The 18,638-nt window shown below is 43.6% G+C and overlaps 1 long non-coding RNA gene across 1 annotated transcript; it reads left to right on the forward strand.

Moving 5' to 3' along the window:
* The first annotated feature begins 864 nt into the window (after positions 1-864).
* Positions 865-11,944, forward strand: LOC117367772. The gene is made up of 3 exons (XR_004540849.1): positions 865-918; positions 9,291-9,462; positions 11,589-11,944. It is a non-coding gene; the product is annotated as an uncharacterized LOC117367772 (long non-coding RNA).
* The last annotated feature ends 6,694 nt before the right edge of the window (positions 11,945-18,638 follow it).

An 18,638-nucleotide genomic window follows, 5' to 3' on the forward strand; every position in this document is an offset into this window, starting at 1 on the left:
TCAGCGTCTGTTCCTCTACACCCCCACCTTTCCTCCCTTTCTCCCTCCTATACTAAATGTGTGTCTAGTTTTTTTAATCCCAGCCTATTCATCGTTTTCTCCTTTCTATCCTACCTCTATTATTCTATCTTAGTTCAGCAATGATAGACTAATAGTTTACCACCCAGTCTTTCACTCTGACACCCACAAACTACTCGATGTCACGGCCAACGAGAGGGCCCGACTGCAGTTAGAACTGGGCAGGACCCGCAAAGATCTCTGGCAGCTCCAGACCAGGTCCAGCTCTCTAGTCCCCAGCCCCTTCTCTATCCTATGCACATCCATATTGTCCTATAGGTGGATCATAATCAGTGCTGTCATTCCCTCGCTCCTCTAGATGTCTCCTAGCCTGTTGACCCATCTTATGACCTATAAACCCCTATTATATTCCTCTCCCTAGTCTAGGCTCTTGTCCTATTATTCCTTCTATCCATCAAATATCATAGAAACTCCTATTATATCGCCATCTCAGTTCTAAACTCCTGTTCTATCATTCTTTATAGCCTAGATTTCCATTTTATATCCTAGAGACATTCCTAACCTCTCCCTTCTCAACCACCCTTTCTAGAATTCTGTCCTAATCAACTCTACCGCAACTGCAAATCGACACCTCTCATGTTCACCATTTATCTCATGGTATCCTTCAGTCTTATCAGCTTGCCATATCCCAAACTTCCCCTTACCTTCATTGCGGGTGATTTCTAAATTTTCTTTCTACAAGCAGCTGAGCCTTGACGTCGCGTGTGGCTCCCATAAAGGTCTCCTCTGACGCAACTTCCGGTTTTCTGTTGCATTAGAGCAGACCTTTACGACAGCCACACGTGACTTCAAGGCTCAGCTGCTCCTAAAAAGAAAATTTAGAAATCGCCCACCACAAAGGTAAGAGGAAGGGAGGGAGAAAGGGAAATTCCCGGATGGACGGCGGCAGTGATGATCATTAGTAAGGAGGGAGAGCGCGCGATCGGTGACTGCACGTGTTCCCTCCCATAACTGCAGAGACAAGGCCATTCACTGCTCCATTCACCTCCTAAATGCATTGCTCCACGGGGCTGTGAATGGCCTTCTCTCCCGTAGACGCAGTGAACACTTTTTTTCCCACAGTTTCGGCGGGTTACCTGCGGCCACAGGTAACAGCCACCATGTCATTCTCTAATCTGAAGCTCTACTTGGATTGTCAGCAAAAAGCAAATTCGATCATGTTTTCCCGCTTCTGTCAAAACTTCACTGGCTTCCAGTGATTTCTAGGATTCACTTTAAATGTACCTACCTAATTTTCAAGATCCTACATGGTATTCTTCCTCCCCTAATCCCACTATCCTGGAATTCTTCGAGACCTGACCAGTAGCGTACTAAGGGGGGGTAAGGGGGGGTCCGCCCTGCCCTGCCCTGCCCTGCCCCGCCCCGCCCTGGGTGCCAGCCCTGAGGGGGGTGCTCCCGGCCTTGCCGTTCAGTCCCCCCCACTCCCGAAGGATCGCTCGTCCCCCTGGCCTCCCTGCACCACCTATGAAACAAACCGCAGCGGGATCGCAATGTCGGCAATCCTTGAACTGCTTCGGTGCTGCTTTCTGTGCCGCGGTCCCGCCCCTCCCCTCCTTTGACACTAGAGACGGGGCGGGACCGCGGCGGAGGAAGCAGCTCCGAAGCAGTGTAGGGATCGCTGACATCGTGATCCCGCTGCGGGCTGATTCAGGTGGTGCAGGGGGGGAGAGCGGTCCTTCGGGGGGGACTGAACTCAAGGCCGGGAGCACCCCCTCAGACCCTGATTCAGGTGGTGCAGGGAGGCCGGGGGGGGGGGGGGGGGCCAGCGGTCCTTCGGGGTGGGGCGAGCAGGCATGCTGGCAGGCAGGCCTTCAAGGGGGAGGGAGGGGTGACAGGCAGGCAGGCCTTCAAGGGGGGGAGGACAGGCAGGTCTTCAAAGGGGAGACCAGCAGGCAGGCCTTCAAAGGGGTGACAGGCCTTCAAGGGAGGGACAGGTCTTCAAGGGGGGGGACAGGCAGGCAGGCTTTCAAGGGAGGGACAGGCCTTCAAGGGGATCAGGCAGGCAGGCCTTCAGAGGGGGGGGTGCAGGCCTTTAGAGGGGGGGTGCAGGCCTTCGGGGGGGGAGTGCAGGCCTTCAAGGGGGGGGGGCAGGCCTTCAGGGAGGGGGGCCCTGGTGTAGAAATACACAGAGGGAATGAGGGGGTTCAAAGAGACGCACATATGCCGGACTTTGGGTGGGAAGAAATAATGGGTCTGAAAATAGAGAAGAGGGAGAGATGATGGACAATAGTTTTTAGAGAGGGAAGGAACAGAAAGGGAGAGAAGTTGGACACAAGGGATGGTGTGGAGGGGGGTTAGAGATACTGGATAGGAGGGTAGTTGGGAAAAGAAAGGGAGAGATGGTGGACCCTGGGGTGGTGGGGAAGGAGGGAGAATGCTGGATGAAAGGGTAGTTAAGAAAAGATAGATCTGTGGAGGGAGACGAAAAAAGGATAGATGCCAGACCTCCTGGGGAGGGAAGGGAAACGGGGAGGACAGAGATGGCAGATGGATGGTTAGCAAGAAGGAAGGAGACCCTGGCAAGCAAATTATCAGAAGACAACCAGAGCCTTGAACCAACAAGATTTGAAAAATAACCAGACAACAAAAGGTAGAAAAACTAATTTTATTTTCTGTTTTGTGATTACAGTATGTCAGATTTGAAATGTGTATCCTGCCAGAGCTGGTGTTAGACCGCAAACGTGAGCTAGGATTTAACAGAGAGGAAAAGTCCTTTTTGTTTCTTTATTTTATTTACACCATAGTGCCAGTGTGGTTAGGAGAAGCCAAAGGGGGGTGAAAAAGCTATAAAATAAACCCACCAGGATGTTTTAAAAAAAACAAACATCCAATTGGGCAGAAAAGTTGAATCGAAAAACCAATTCAATAGGCTGAATCGAATCAAATTTTTTTTTTTTCTTGAATCGGGCAGCACTAGTTTGCACTAGTGTCTTAGACTTTAGGACCTGGGATTGGAGAGAGATGGCATCCTCAGTACTTTATAATGCAAGTGAAACGAGGATTTGGTCAGACTTTTGAAGGGTCTGCAGAAGAAAAATATTGTATAGGCTGGGGACATGAGACAGCAGGAAACGGGAACCTTTCTTCCTTCTATTTTTGTGAATGGCAAGGCTGAGGATGTCAGAGAGTTCAATTAAAATATGTGCTTTATAAGAAAATCTAATAATGTGTTTTATAAAGTTTATAAGCATTGCTGGCCTACCCGTTGAGGTGTTCCTAATGGTGGTGGTGGTGGCGGCAGCGTGTCAATGTGTTGAGAGGAAGAGGTGGTCTGGGAAATTCTGCTGAGCAAACTCCGGGCCCATTTCCACCCCCCAGTTAGTCCACTCCACTCAACTGGCTCACACACTGAGTGGGTCTTTGGGTGTTGTGCCTGGATAGTTGTTTTGGGATCTCTTCTAGTGGTTTGTCAGTATCTCCTTGTGGTCCAAGGAAGGAAACTTTGTTAACCTTAGCATTGACCTTCAGAATATGTTTGTAACAGCGCTGCTTGTGTGGCATTAGACTATGTAGTGATCGAAAGAAAAAAACAGATCTTTGCACATTTTTGCACTATATGGTGGGTGTATGAGGAGATTCACATTTCCTGCACAGCTAAGTCCTTTTGAAGTTACCTTGTTCTTTCTGTATTTGACATCTAGCAAGGTCTCTGTTTGGAAGGAAAGCACTAAGCTTAAAAATGAAGTGGCCAGAAGTTATGGTAAAAGCAGATAGCATTGCTGATTTTAAGAAAGGTTTGGACAAATTCCTGGAGGAAAAGTCCATAGTCTGTTATTAAGACATGGGGAAGTGTCTGCTTGCCCTGGATCGGTGGCATGAATGACCTGGATTGGTTACCATGAGAATGGGCTACTGGGAATGATGGACCATTGGTCTGACCCAGTTAGGCTATTCTTATGTTATGTTCTCATCTGTAGGGGCCTTTGTTTTCACTTCTTATTTTAATGTATTTATTTTCTGGGAACTTATCAGTGTTTTTTAGAATGGGAACAAAAATGGAAGAGAATTAATGTGTGTGGAATGGGGGGGCGGTTACTAATTTCTTCAGCTAAATAATTAAATCCACTTCAACCAGACATAGGAGAACTCACGCACCATTCACACACCCTCCAACCAAAATCGTCAAAAGAAAAAAACCTGTTCGACAACCTCCTAACACTCGACCCCCAACTCTACAACCTATTGACCTCAACCACAGACTACAAAACCTTCAAAAAAGAAATAAAAACCCTTCTATTCAAAAACACATAAAACCGAACTAACACAATCAGAACTGTCCCAAGCATCACCTGCAACTACTCCATATGTACTTCTGATGTCATGACAATTCAGACATAATTTATGTTATGTTTGGATTAATGGTTACATATATGAGGTTCAATAAAAGAAAATTTTCAGTGCCTGTTTCTATTATGACCATTTATTTTTCATGGTTATTACAAAAAATATTTTTTTACATGGGGGGGTGTCAAAAAATGATGGGCCCCGGGTGCCACATACCCTAGGTACGCCACTGGACCTGACACTACCAGATCCGCCCACATACTCAAACTATCTTTCCCCTCGTTAAAAGGTGTCATGTATGCAGGTAAATTAGGGAAATCCCTTTTCTTCAAATTCACTGAGCTTTGGAATAACCTCCCTACCCCGCTGCAGAACCTAGGCTCATTCCAATTATTCCGAAAGCATCTGAAAACCTGGCTTTTCTCCAAAACGTAAAGCTATCTATTTAAAATGTAAAGATAGCTATCCTCTTCATAACCTCTAATTTCTTATTATGTCCTTCCCTCATTTATAGAATTACCTGTAAGCCGTGTCGAGCTCTATCTTTATGGAGATGATGCGGTATACAAACTTAAGGTTTAGTTTAGTTTAGTTTAGCATCCTTCCCCCAGAGCACCAGGCTGAGATGTCTCCCTTCAGCTTCTCCCAGGGCTCTTATCATCTGTGTTGTGTTGTGTGCCTGAGGTAGTATGCTTTTGCTTTGCTCTGCCCCCTCCCTTCCAGGCTCAAAGCTATCTAAATTTAGGCACCCCCTTTCTATCTCCTGATACAGCCAGAGGCTATTCTGGGTGGTGCAATAGAATAGAGATTTGAATGTAGATAGAATAATTTTAATACAGTAAAAACTTGGTTTGCAAGTGTTTTGCATGACAAGCAAAACATTTTATTAAATTTTAACTTGATAAATAAGCAATGTCTTACAATACGAGTACATACAGTATACAGTACATGCATCACATTATCACAACTGAGCTGATGGTTCTTCTCTTTCTGATGCTGTGGGAGTATAGCAACTGTTCTAAACAAGTGAGGTCTTGCAATATGAGTACATACAGTATTTTGTATTAAGGTTTTTGGGTTGTGGAATGAATTGTCTGAGTTTCCATTATTTCTTATGGGGAAGTTTGCTTTGATATATGAGTGTTTTGGATTACAAGCATGGTTTCTGAACGAATTATGCTCGCAAACCAAGGTTTTACTGTACTGTGGAATTAGAAAAGATTCAGAGAAGAGAGGCCAAGATGATAAAGGGGATGGAACTCCTATGGTATGAGGAAAAACTAAAGAGCTTGAAAAAGAGACGACTGAGTGGAGATATGATTGAAGTCTTAAAAAATCCTGAGTGATTAAGAATGGGTATAAGTGAATTGATTATTTATTCCATCAGAAATTACAAAAACTAGAGAACATTTGATAAAGTTATAGGAAAATATTAGGAGAAATAGAAGGAACTATTAACATAGATGGATTTTAAAAAGGTTTGGATAAGTTCCTGAAGGGAAAGTCCATAGTATGCTATTGAGACAGTGCTTGCCCTAGAATCGGTAGAATGGAATGTTGCTTCTATTTGGCTTTTGCCAGGTACTTGTGATCTGGATTGGCCACTGTGGAAACAGGATATGGGCTAGACTGACCATTGGTCTGATCCAGTATGGCTATTCTTATGTTCTTAAGCAGAATTCTCACAGGAGTGTAGTCAAAATCTCTAGTGATGCCAGAATGAGGTTTGGAATGCACCGAGCAAGTCAATTAAGAGTGGCAGAATGAGGCTTGAAAAGTAATGAGAGATGGAATTGGAGGTTTGGAATGCCCAGAAAGGCACCTAGAATACCAGACTGATGCTTGAAACACTCATTGGTTGAGTAGTGAATACCAACCCCCAAAAACACGGAAGGCTATTGGGGTTGGGAAGAAATGAAGGGCTGCAAGCAACTATGTAATAGCATTGACTCTTATGAGTACAGGTGGGAATGGAGAAGATTAATTGTGAGGAGGAGTAAGGATGGAATGGGTCTTAGCAGGTATGGGTGGGGGATGGGTTAGATTCCGGTGGGGATGGGTAGGAGGGATAGATGAAATTTCTTTCCATATGCAACTCTCTACAATGGAGACTAACCCCTTGGAGTTTCATGATCCTGCACTATAGGGGAGTGCATGTGGAAACATCAGATGGGCGCATGACTAGGGCTACCAGATGTCCGGGTTTCTCTGGACATGTCCTCTTTTTGAGGACTCTCTAGGAAGTCCGGGCAGCTTTTCTAGTTTCTATTTTTGTCCAGGGAAACTGGACATCTGGAAACCCTACAGCAGTCATTGCAAGGCCTGCGCACTTATCTGGAGTCCTCTGCCACTCCCCCACCACCTCACCCCCCCATGAAGTCCAGTATTTGCTCACCATTCTCACGGCACTGCTGCTTTAACTCTTCGGCCAAGGCAACATGAATGAAGTAAAGATGCTGCGTTCAGTGATCCAGAAGCTTTTCCTCTGCTACTGCTTCCTACCCCCGCATAGGAAATAATGGAAACTCAGACGATTTGTTTCACAACGCAAAAACTTTAATACAAAATATAGTACTGTATAAAATAAAAATATATACAGTAAAACAAATAACCTGCACTTTACTTTTGAATAGAATCGTGGCTGATATGCGCACTTATACAGCGCACTTGAACTGCAGGTGAATTGGGCGTGATGCTTTTATTACATTCAGCTGCGCTTTGCATGAGATGTGCGTATGTTGTATGTGCTTGAACTGAGGGTGCTTGCATTATGTCCAGCCGCACTCAGCAATGCGATGCGAAGCGTGTATATTGTGTGTACTTGACGTGACGCGCATATACGTGCTCGTACTGCAAGGCAACACTCGTTTATCGAGTTAAAATGTAATAAAATGTTTTGCTCATCTTGCAAAACACTTGCATACCACGTTACCCGCTATCCAAGGTTTGACTGTATATCAATACCTGAACAGTCTATGCCAGAAATGTTTTGGTTTAGTTGAAACATTTGGTGCCTTATCTTGCTACACAATGAACTGATCTAAAACTGAACTTTTCCCCCTGAATATTTTGTGTCAGGATCTGTTTCCCCAATATTCCTATTTGTTGGTGGAGATAAGGTATTAAATATTTGGTTTTACTCTTTATATCTACATCTACATTCACTGAAACTGTTTCTTATAATGTTGCTTATATTTTAAACCTTATTAAAAATATCTTTTCTAAGTGGTCTCCTCTCTACCTTACATGGTGGAGTAGATTGGCATCTGTAAAAATAGCAACAACACCTCAAATTTTACATGTATTAACTATGATCCCCTGCCAGTTCCCCAATTCCTATTTTAAGCAAATAGATAAATTGCTTTCCTCCTTATGGAACAACAAACCACCGAGAATATCTCTCCAGAAATTAAAATTCCCTAAACATCAAGGGATATAAACCTTCTGCATTTTTTAAACCCCTTTTTTAATCTTTCCTTTAAATACAATGGCATTCTTTTCCATCTATTGTTTGTTATGTAAACCACATTGACGTTAAAACAAAATGAGGTCTATAAATTTCAAATAAACATAAACATAATCGGGCATTTCTCCTAAGGGCTGCTGCTTGGTGGCTCTCAAATGATATTTTGGACACTACCCTCATTTGCTCCCCCCACCCTTTTACTAAGCTGTGGTAGAGGCTTTTATTATGACCCGGAGCGCTAAATGCTCCAATCTGCTCCAACGCTCATAGGACTTCTATGGGCATAGGAGCATTTAATGCTCTGGGCCGCAGTAGAAACCTCTACCGCAGCTTAGTAAAAGGTGGGGTTGGCTTCCTATAGAACAAAGTTTGGCTGGGTTAATCTCTCTTAAATTTAGATTTGGCACCTGAATATCTTCTTCAATTATAACTACTGTTATGTTAAAAGATACATTATCAACTATCCATAAGTTGAATAATATTTTGTCTATACCAATATCCCACACTGTCTTGTGCCTTTGTGGAATAATCCCTCCATAACTATTATGATTCCTATCTTAGATTCTCTTTCTCAAGTAACCCACACAGTGACAGAAGTATTTAGACTAATGGAACAATGGGTGACTGAATTTAGACTGAAACTAAATTCAGAGAAAACAAAACTTTTTCTCGCCTCCCCACGTCAAAATCACATCAAAACATCTCTGTCTATAAACAACATGACAAATCCAATTGACTCTACCATTAAGATTTTAGGTCTAATCTTGGACCAAAATCTGACCATGAAGAATCAGGTGGATGCTCCTGTAAGGAAGGGTTTTCACATACAGACGTATTGTTTAAGAAATGTATTTCGGTTTTATGGAAGCTTCACACCATCAAGAAGTTTTTTGATGAACCTTCTTTTCGTTTGCTGGTGTAGTCATCCATTCTGAGTATTTTAGATTATTGTAATATTATTTATTTAGGGGCTTACAAAAAAATACTCAAAAAAACTGAGACTGATCCAGAACACTGCGGTTCGCCTCATTTTTGGACAAAAAAAATGGGAGCATATTACCCCCTTTTATCAAAAACTTCACTGGTTGCCAGAAGAGTCCAGAGTTCTGTTTAAGTTTTCCTGCATTTGTTACAAAGCAGTTTTTGGGATGCTACCAGATTACCTTGCTTCTCATTTTTCTTTGAAATATTCTAATAATTATCCTTCTATAAAATCAAGTCAATATAAGAAGTTTTTTGACAGAATTTTCTCATTCCAGGCCACTACATCGAATATATGGCTTGGAAAACCAATATTAGAGGCTACTTCTTATTCAGATTTTAGAAAATCATTAAAGACACACCTGTTTGACATGTTTACATCTTAGTTGCGGTATTGTTTAACTCATCCTTGCTTTTTAACTGATGTTTTCCAATTTTTAATTGATTGTTTTAATATGTACTTTATCTACACTGATTGTAGGTATATTCCCTTTGTTGTGAACCTCTTCGAACCTTCGGTATACTTTGATGTCACCTCATTCAGACTCTTGGTTCAGTCCCTGGTCTTGAGTCAATTGGACCACTGTAATATTGTTTACTTTGCAGAAACAGTGATGAACTTGCAGAGATTGCACATTGTCCAAAATGCAGAGGTGAGACTAATTTTTAAGCGAAATAAATCAGACCATGTCACTGCCTTCTTTCACAAATTGCACTGGTTGCCAGTGGAGGCTCGAATTTTGTTCAAGTTCGGATGTTTTTGCTATAAAACCCTGTTTGGTCTTGCCCCGAGTTACCTCACGAGTTCATTTTCTCTTGCAAATAGTAAACATTTTTCCTTCAGTAAAAGGATGTAAATTCAGAAAATTCCACCAATGTCTCTTATCCTATCAGGCAGCGTCCTGGGACAAAGACCTACATCTCAATCGTGACTTCCAGCACATATTTAGATTTCAGGAGGGGATTTTTGATTATAATTGAAACAAATCATTTTCATAAATAAATAAGGGAGGGGGTAATATTTTATATTATGATGATCAATTATAGGATCTCAAGTGTATTTGAAAGCTCAATTGATAAATGTCAATATTGTACTTGATTTAAGATTTGAAATGAATAAAGATTAAAAAAAAAAGATTTCAGGAGGCATTTGAAAACATATTTGTTCACCAAGTATATAGGAAACTAACCCCCTCTTTTACTAACCGATTTAGCACGCGCTACATATTAGCGGGCGCTAAACTAACGTGTCCATAGAATATAATGGACGCGTTAGCATTTAATCGGCTAGTGCGCCTTAGTAAAAGGACCCCTAAGTTATTCTATTCAATTGTAACAACTTTCTCTTTTGTTAACCGAATAGACTAAGCTTTATGGTCCTGCAGTATATAAGCAGAATGTTATGTTATGTCATTTGTATCAGAAAAAAAGCCAATTTTCTGACCAATAAGGTTTGGTTGTGGTACATGTTTACTCTTGAAGATGTTATGCTTAATAACGATATTGCGCCTTTTACTCACCGGCAATCTAAAGGCCCAATCCGGGCCCGATCCGGGCAGGTCCGACTAATTCAGTAAACTTTAACATGCAGATAAGGGCGGTCAGAGGAATGCCACCATCTGCAGGCACGGATCGTGCTATAGCGATCCCCGTGCATGCACAGACCATCTGTAGATGGTCTGAGCATGCGCGGGACCTCCATCCTGTTGGAGATGGGTTTTTTTTTTTTTTTCTTCTTCTTCTTTTTAGCGCAGTCAGGGCTGCAAGAAAGCCTACAAAAATGCTATTTCTGGATCTCAGGGCCGGCAATAGATTTTTTATTTCTGGCGATCGAGGAACTTTTGGGAGCCCGTGGTTTTAACCCGCTTAAGCCCAAGGGTTAAAACCACGGGTTTGCAGTGCAGGGGTGGGAGAGTTGGAGCAGGCAGGCAGGCGTGTTCGGGGCAGGCAGGCAGGCACATTCGGGGCTGCAGGAGGCATTTGGGGCAGCAAGAGATCAGGGCTGACAGGGCAGAGAGCAGAGGCAGAGCAGTTGCAAAGGGCTTAAGTGACTGGTCCTGAGCAGTCGCTTTTTGCGAGCACAGTTGGATAGGAAAAAAGTTTAGTGAATCGCATCCCGGCCTACATTTGCATGGCCTTGCCCTCATTTGCATGCGCGGATCGGAGGATGGTTGGAAGACAGGTAAGTGAATCGGGCCGGGGTCGCTAAGGGGGTCGCAAACCAATCGGTACACGATCAGTTTGCTTTGTGAATCTAGCCCTTACTTCCCTCTTCTCAAATTTTCTGTTATTTACACCTCTGTTCTAGCTTATTGAATGCTAATCCTATAACCAAAACATCTATCTCATCGCCAGAAATAGATAACATCCTATCAGAGATATTATTTCTAGGCACATTTGCTTCTAGGTTTTACAAATAGCTCTCTACCAAACCTACTAAATGTATGCAAGCTATAATGGATATCTGATTATTTGATACAAAACACATCACATATTTTATGGTCAAAGGTAAATAGACCTCTAAATTCTGCAGCAGTCTTACATTCCCTTTTTTTTCTACAGCACAAGGCTTACTGGACTCCAGCTAAACTTCACAAAACTAATCACTCCTTGTCTAATCGATGTAGGTCCTGTGGTGCTCAAATGGGCACTTTAGATTACATGATTTATTACTATCATAATGTCCAGATATTTTAGTTGTCTATATGGGATTGCTTTAAAGCTATTCTCCATATTAGTTCACATCTATCATATCAAATAGTCATTTTTCGTTCTGTAGGCTTGACAGATTCTCATCTATTGCCAGAACATATTATGATGGCCAGAACATTGAAAATAATCCTTACAGAATGGAAGGACAACAGTAGACTACGTTTCCAATTTTGATGGAATTCAGCTTGTTTGATTTATCAGTATGAATCCTGTATTGTTGAGAAATCCTACTATATTACTAAACATAAAGGAATTTGGGAACCCTTTAAATTGGGGGAGAGGGGGTTTCCCATTTAATGGTTTTGTATATTTTGACGACTGATTTCTTCTATTACTGTATTTTGTTATGTATTATTATGTTAGGCCCCTTTTTATGTTTAAATGATTTTTATTATTCCAGCAGTAAGAAGCAAATACAAACAGTAGTACCATTCAGGAAATAACATTTTCAACAATATAATCAGTTCCCCTCCCCTCCCCAAGAATCCATGGCCAGTCCAACAGCTGAGAGTGGGAATAAAATCTTAAAGATTCAAAAGTCTACGAGCACGCGGTGTGAGGTCCTGCCAGAAGTGCTCCCACACCTGACAAAATTTGCGACCCAGGCCAAGAGTCAAGTTAGGCCCCTTTTTATAAAGCCGCACAGCCAAGTGCTGGGTGGCAAATGCTTCAACTCCCATTCAATTCTTATGGGCGTTAGAGCATTTACCACGTTGGCCCCTGCTGCCTGATTGTGTAAAAGCCACAGTCACGCCCTCCCTCACCCCACCCCCCATACCTCTTTAAATCTTCACCAGTGCAAGTAACTTTTCCAGTCTGCTGCTCACATTGGCGTTGGCTTTCCCTCTGATGTCACTTCCTGGCCCTGCAACCAGGAAGTAATTTCAGAAGGCAGCCAGGCTGGTGCGAGCAACAGACTGGAAAAGTTACTTGCACTGGTGAAGATTTAGGAGGTACAGCAGAGGGTGGGCACGAGCGTGGCATGAGGGGCGGAGAGGTGCTGGTGCCCCCACCATGATAGTGCCAGGAGCTGTCCCCCCCTCTTACTACGCCACTTTATACATCAGTTTTGCTGTCCTCTAAGAACATTTGATTCTCCCTTGCACTCCTCTCACTCACTTCTTTCTAGATCCTTCAAGGACCCTATCTCTATTTGCTGGTGCAGAATCCCCTTTCCAATGGGTTGCAGGTATAAGAACATAAGAGCATCTTTCCTGGACCCTTAGTTCACCTATAATGCTTTCCCCCTCCTCACTTTATATGTAAGAGGACCTCCCAGCACCCTTTTTCAGCATTTTTTCCTTTTGTTTCCACTCCTTGTGAGTGCAGAGACCCCCACAAGCTTGTGCTTGTGCTTCTGACTAGCAAGGTAGAAAACTGTAAAAGTCTTTTAGATTTTATTATTGTGCTATTACACTCCCATTCCTTTTTTTTATGAGTTTAAATTGTGTGTGTATTATGTTGATAGCAATGTTAATTGTCATCTGTTCAGTTATTATAGTTTTTAATATGTTCCATGATGGCACTGGAATGACAGTATACCAAATTTTCATAAATAAATAAAAAGAAACTCTTCAATGTTGGCGCTTCCACACTGTTCTGGGGGTGATTACTGAACCAGGTATATGAGCTGAGTCAGAGCATCCAGCTCAACTCACAGAAATGAGTAGCCAGCCTTTCTCTTCCTTCTCTCAATGGAATCCAATCACTTGCTCGTACCTACAATCAGAGCACTTCTATAAATGGACACCTAGAAGTACGCATCAATTGTGTGCATTAGTGCTGCCCGATTCAGGGAAAAAAATTTTGATTCGATTTGATTCAGCCTATTGAATTGATTTTTCGATTCGATTTTCCTGCCCAAGTGGGTGTTTTTTTTCAAACATCCAGGTGGGTTTATTTTATAGCCTCTACCCCCTTTGCCTTCTCCTAACCACACTGACGCTATGGTGTAAACAAAACAAACAAAAAAGACTTTTCCTGTCTCTGTTAAATCCAAGCTCATGTTTGCGGTCTAACACCAGCTCTGGCAGGATACACGTTTCAAATCTGACATATTGTAATCACAAAACAGAAAATAAAATTATTTTTTCTACCTTTTTTTGTCTGGTCATTATTCAAATCTTGTTGGTCCCAGGCTCTGGTTGTCTTCTAATAACTTGCTTGCCAAGGTCTCCTTCTTTCTTCTTTCTCTGTGCTAACCATCAATCTTCTATCTCTGTCCTCCCCTTCCATTTTCCTTCCCTCCCCCAGAGGTCTGGCATTTTCCTTTTTTTGTCTCCATCCACAGATCCACTTTTTCTCAACTACCCTTTCATCCAGCATCTATCCCTCCTTCCCCACCATCCCAGGGTCCACCATCTCTCCCTTTCTTTTCCCAACTACCCTCCTATCCAGTATCTCTATCCTCCCTCCACACTAGTGGTCTCAAACTCAAACCCTTTGCAGGGCCACATGTTGGATTTGTAGGTACTTGAAGGGACGCAGAAAAAATAGTTAACGTCTTATTAAATAAATGACAATTTTGCATGAGGTTAAACTCTTTATAGTTTATAAATCTTTCCTTTTGTCTAACTCTTAATAATAATGTTGTAATTTATAGCTAAAGAGACACATGATCAAGAAACTGTTTTATTTTACTTTTGTGATTATGATAAACATACCGAGGGCCTCAAAATAGTACCTGGCAGGCCGCATGTGGCCCCCGGGCCGCGAGTTTGAGACCACTGCTCCACACCATCCCTTGTGTCCAACTTCTCTCCCTTTCTGTTCCTTCCCTTCCTAAATCCCATTGTCCACCATCTCTCTCCCTCTCCTCTGTTTTTAGACCCATTATTTCTTCTCCCCAAAGTCTGGCATATGCACATCTCTTTGAACCCCTCCCTCCGTGTACTTCTACACCAGGGCCCCCCTCCCCTGAAGGTCTGCCCCCCTGAAGGCCTGCCCCCCCCTGAAGGCCTGTACCCCACCACTGAAGGCCTTACCACCACCCCTAAAGGCCTGTCTCCCCGAAGCCCTGCCTGTCCCCTCTGAAGGCCTATACCAACACCCCCGAAAAACTGCCCCCTGCCCACGAAGGACTGTGCACCCCGCAGAAGGCCTGTGTGTTCCCCCTGACCTCCTGTACATCCATTTACCTAATATCATCAGCCTGCAGAGAAGATCGCCGATGCTAGTGATCTTTGCAAGCTGCCATAGGTCTTCGGAGCTGTCTTCCCTCTGCTGCGATCCTGCCCCCTCTTCAGAGGCAAGATTGCGGCAGAGGAAACAGCTCCGAAGGCCTATGGCAGCTTGCAAAGATCGCTAGCATTGGCAATCTTCTCTGCAGGCTGCTGATATTAGGTAAATGGATGAGCAGGAGGCCAGGGGGAAGCCGGACATCAGCACTACCCTACTGACCCTCCCCCCCCCTCTAAAGCAGGAGTGGCAGCGGCCAGCCAGCAAGAGGCAGCGCTGCTGCTCTTGCTTTAAGGGACGAGGAGGGAGGGTCATCCACCAAATTGGGAGGCCGATTTTTTTGTTTGTTTTTAAATCGATTCGAATCAATTCACCCAAATTGAATTGGTGAATCAATTTGAATCGTGAATCGGGCAGCACTAGTGTGCAGCGTTAATGCCAATAATCAACAGTGGTGTGCATATATTTGTGTAATTGCAAGGGGGTGTTCAGAGGAAGAGAGGAAGGGATAGACAGGAAGAGGTACTGCTAGAGAAAATGTGTCAAACACAAGGCATGCTGGTCGAATCCAGCCCGCCTGGACTTTTTATGTGGCCCGCGGCAACGTTCCCGATCTTCCCCTTTGAGCCCGGCGTGTCCTCCCCTCCACGCCGATCTGCCGCAGCCACGCCAGAAAGTCCGCCGACCTTGGCAGTGATTCGGCAGTGCTGTTTGTGGATCCCCCTCCTGCCCTCCGTCCGCTGCAGTACACCCGTGTGGAAACAGGAAGTTGCGTGTCATTGGAGACTGACCGTGGCAGGCAAAAAGCAGGAGGAGGAGCCATGCACAGCACTCCTGAATTGCCGAGGCCGGTAGATTCCATGGCCCGGCAGCAACATCGGACCGGCGCCGGAGGGAAAGGCACGACGGGCTGTGAAGAAAGCGAGATGAAGGGAGAGAGGTTGGACCTGGGGTAGTATAGAGAAAGAGGGAGAACCGTTGGAAAGAGAAAAGGAGAAACGGTGGACCTGGGGAGAGGGAGGCAGGTAGACAGGGGGAGAGATGGGATGGGGGCAGTTGGGAAGAGAAATGGAGAGAAGTTGAATCTGGAGATGGAAGGGGATGGAGAAATGTTAGGCCTGGGGTTGGAAGGGAGAGAGAGATGCAGCATCTCTTTTTTTTTTCCTTCCATCTCATTTTTCAGCATCAAGGGGGGAGGAAAGAAGAACAACAGAAAAGAGACGGAGCAAAATGTTGGACCAAGAGGAAAGAGAGAAGGAAATGGGAGGCTGGGAAAGGAGTGAGATGGGAAATGGGAGAGCTACAGAATAAGAGAAGATGGAAAAATGATAGGTAGCTGAAAATTTAAAAAGGAGAAGGATGAGAAAGAGGGCAAGATTTGAGTGGACAGAGGTAGAAAAGAAAAAAGGAGAAAAGTTGAAAGGGAAAAATCAATATGTTGGAGACAGGGACTGGAGCAAGAGAGAAGAGGAGAAAAAAAATGGATAGCAGACACTGTAAAGAGAATTAGAAGATAGACAAAATCAGAAAGAGAAACTGGGAACGACCAGACAACAAAAGATAGAAAAAATTATTTTATTTTCTATTTTGTGATTACAATATGTCAGATTTGAAATATGTATCCTGCCAGAGCTAGTGTTAGACAGCAAGCGTGAACTAGGACATAAAGAAGAGAGGAAAAGTCGTCTTTATTTATTATGTAGCCGGCGTGGGGTTGGAGAGGTTGCATCCCTATACTTTTACTAAGACTAACCCCATCCTTTGCTGGCGCACAGTGTGGGTTTTGGCGCTGGCTCCGGCGATTGATCCGACGCTCACAGAAGTCCTGTGAATATCAGAGCCGCCACCGGCGCGAAGGGGCAAGTATCTTAATAAAAAAATCCGGCCCACGACTTAGCCTGCGTTTTAGATTTCGGCCCCTTGAAAGCTTGAAAAGAAGTGTTTGTGAAGAGCAGGTTTCAAACCAGCATTTATCTGTTTGTGTTGAATATGAAAAGTGAGAGGTGTTTCTGTCTGCCACTTATCTGACTGCAGGAGAATTGTATCCAATTTATGAGTTACATAGCTGAGTGTGCAGAGGGGGAAGGTAACTCCATATGCAAATCATGCACTAGGAGATAAACACTCAAATACTTGGGTGAAATGTTTTAAGATGTTATTTAATTAATGGTAATAAAGCTTGTGGGCTCAAATGAATGTGGGGATGTGAGCTGAGCAGAGCTGAATCAGAAAAACAGAAGTTATTCCCCATAAGTTCAGAAGGGAGAAGAAATGATGGGGGATAACAAAGCCAGCATGCTGAATTTGAGTCTAGAATTTGAGAGCTCAGGGCTGAAGACCAGCAGTCTTTAGGAGCTGGGCTCAAGACAAGCAGCCTTTGAGAGCAGGGCAGAAGGAAATGGCCTGCAGAGGCACTATCAATGCCTAATGGCTGAGAAGAGCAGAGGCAGACCTCTAGAGGGAGCCCTGTTACTGGTGGATGCTGAGCCCTATTGAGGGCTGGTATCTGGGACCCTAGCAGAGAGCTACCCCAGAAATTCATCTCGAAGGAGGGGAAGGCCATTGGAGTACAGATTGGCATAGCAGTTCAATGGATATGCCAGGTTGCTGGGATGCAAACGGCACCAGTGGTCCAACAAGGGAGAAGACTCCCTGGAGACTAGTAGTGGAGGTGGAGTGCTCTTGGGAGGGCTAGGGCCCTCAGAGCTAAGGGATAACCACCAGAAGACTGGCACAGGGGCAGGCTCACCAGCCAGGAAGGTCAGTACCCACCTACCCGAAAAGCTTCCATGGATAGGGTGAGAACTTGGGGACTGGGTGAGGTTGGATTGGAAAGGGCAGGAGAGATCTAGGTACAAAGCTATGCCCACCTAGAAACTAAGCTAAGATATTTGGGAGGAGCCTACACTTACAGTGTTGACATTCAGAACTGAAAGAGGCTCAAAGATTTTTTATAACTGCTGAATTTGAACTGAGAGTTAAAGGTTCAAGAGACTACAAACAAAGGGTTTTGAATATCTGAATGGTATTTAACTACTGTTGAATTTAACTGCACTAGTTTTGGTTTAAGTCTAATCTAATCTAATGCTTGGCTTTATATACTGAGACTTCAATCCAAGAAAACACATCTTGGTTTACAGTTATTAGTTTAGGCCAATAAGAACTAAAGAGAAAGAAAAAAAATGAGAGGAAATTAATTACCAAAGTGCTTAGTGAACAGAATAGTTTTCAAAGACTTATGAAAAAAGAGAAGAGAAACAGAACTTCTTAAAAAGAGTGGAGGATTGTTCCAAAGTTGAGGAAACTTGAAGGTCAAAGAATGGCCAAAGATCTTGGTTCCTTTGATACCTTTACTAGAAGAACAGGATAATTGCAAAAGAGAATCTATAAAGATTCCAGGATAGCAGAACTAGAGGAGTGAAAATGCCATGAAGAATTTTGAAAATAACACAAGCACATTTAAACTGGATTCTGAAATACACAGGAAGCCAATGAAGACTATGAAGCAGTGGTATCACATGATCAAACTTATGCTTCCTGAAAATCAATCTGGCAGCTGTAGAAGTATTGGGATTGTTGAAAGCTATTCCTGACAATTTGTTTTATGATTAGGCCTATGCACATAGTTCAACTAAATCAGTTTAATTTATTAGCCAACCTTGTTCATAGAAGCTTTTTTGGATTTTTTCTGGGGGGGAGAAGAGGGTGAACCCACCTGCTAACACCTCTTTTCCCCTGGTGGAGGCACGTAACACTAACTGAGTGAGGGACCAACAGAGACTGCCTTCAGGGAGCTCCAGCCAGGTTAGGCTCTGGTCCCAGAGCTACCCTGAAAGGGCGTCACATATATATAGACTTTCCAATTACCATCAAACTAAATTGTCTATGGAGCAGCTGTGAAGACCAATTACTAGATGTTGGGTTATACTGATTCCAAGAC

Source organism: Geotrypetes seraphini, chromosome 1 (assembly GCF_902459505.1).
Source record: "Geotrypetes seraphini chromosome 1, aGeoSer1.1, whole genome shotgun sequence".
NCBI classification, from domain to species: Eukaryota; Metazoa; Chordata; class Amphibia; order Gymnophiona; family Dermophiidae; genus Geotrypetes; species Geotrypetes seraphini.